Source organism: Uloborus diversus, chromosome 2 (assembly GCF_026930045.1).
Source record: "Uloborus diversus isolate 005 chromosome 2, Udiv.v.3.1, whole genome shotgun sequence".
NCBI classification, from domain to species: Eukaryota; Metazoa; Arthropoda; class Arachnida; order Araneae; family Uloboridae; genus Uloborus; species Uloborus diversus.
Genome location: NC_072732.1, coordinates 189,879,354 through 189,881,071, shown reverse-complemented (window position 1 = coordinate 189,881,071; position 1,718 = coordinate 189,879,354).

The window sequence follows — 1,718 nt, the reverse complement described above, 5'->3', positions numbered from 1 at the left end:
GAAAGCTGTTAGACGAAAATTGTCTTTTATATGGCATAGGGTAAACGCATATTGTATCGCAATTAACCTACTTCCTACTTCCACGGAGAAAACTCAGGTTGAAAGACCGGTCCGCAGATGGCGTTGAAGCTCGAAAGGTGCTCTATGCTTCGCGTCAAATTTTTGAAAGTTCTAATCGGTAGCTTTTTATTTTACTCTGATATGCATGCAATACTTTCAAATTATACATAAAAAACGTACTTTAAGTACTCGATAATCTTGGTTGAGCTTTAGATGTTATTCGAGGAATTTTACACCAGGAGATTTCAAAACGAGGTTAGTTAGTGTAATTCCGTCTGTGCATACGCTTAAAAGCATTTCCGTTCTGTTGTTGAAAGGGAATTGAATTTAAGACTTGTAGAAAGAATGAAATAAACAAAAGCATCATGTTCTACTTTTGAGTTGGGAAAATGCATACCTCACTTTCAAGGCCAGAACGAATTTTCCTTCGACTTTTTTTTTCTGTGTTCGCGACAAGGTCGTTTAGAAGAAAAGGATATAGTAAGGTTGAAAATTGGTAATTAAGAAATCGATTACAACCCTCTTATTATATAAATCTATTATGCTGAAGATAAAAACATCAACATAAGATACATGGGTAACCATGAGGGCGGGGGGGGGGGGGATGGTCCGTAGCAGCGATTCTCAACCAGTGATCCGGCGGACCGGCCCCGGTCCAGAAATAAATTTGACTGGTCCTCGGAGATTTTTTGCTCGTCCACGTTAAACAATTTTCCTTTCTAAAAATAAAAATTTTAAATGAAGGAAAACTACCCAATGCTACTTTTTTAACGTGAATTTTGTGATTAGTTTTCGAAGTTTTCAATAATCTTCCCCAATGTTTTTTTAATCGCGAATAATTATTGCAATTATTACTAAAACTTCCTTTAAATATTTTTTAGACAGTTTTTTTAGAAACCGAGTAAAGTTTTAATTTAATTATTTATTCATTATTATTGTTTGTAAATAAGAAAACGAAGTTGCACCAGCCCGAACATTTTTTAAGCGGCCCTCGTGTTAATAATAATAATAATAATAAAGAACAGAAAAAAATCTCTACTAATAATAAAGCTGAAAGTCTTTCTGTCTGGATCTCTATCCGAATTTCTGTGACGCGCATAGCGCCTAAAACGTCCGGCCGATTTTCACAAAATTTGGCACAGAATTAGTTTGTAGCATGGGGTGTGCACCTTGAAGCGATTTTTCAAAAATTCGATTTTATTCTTTTTCTATTCCAATTTTAAAAACATTTTTCCCTGCAAATTATCATAACGTGAAAGAGTAAATTACCAAATTATCATAACGTGGAACCGTAACGTAGGTAAGCAAATGACATAGCCATATTGACGAGAAATTCATCATCCATTATTTGAAGAAAAATATTCCTGCCCGATCCAAAAAATAAATAAGTAAAATAAAATAAAATAAAATAAATAGATAAATAATTCACTTTTTAACGGTCTGCAAGTTTCCACAATATTATTTTTTTTCAACAATATTAATTAATTACTATTAATTAATATCATAACTAATTATTTTTATTTACTTTCAAACAGGCCGCGAAAAATTTTCAAAAGCTTTGAGAAAAAAGGTTGAGAAACGCTGGCCTGATGAATATTTTATGTAGGGTGTAATTTGAGAAGGTTTTAAATTTCAGTGTAATAGCTCTCCTCTGGATG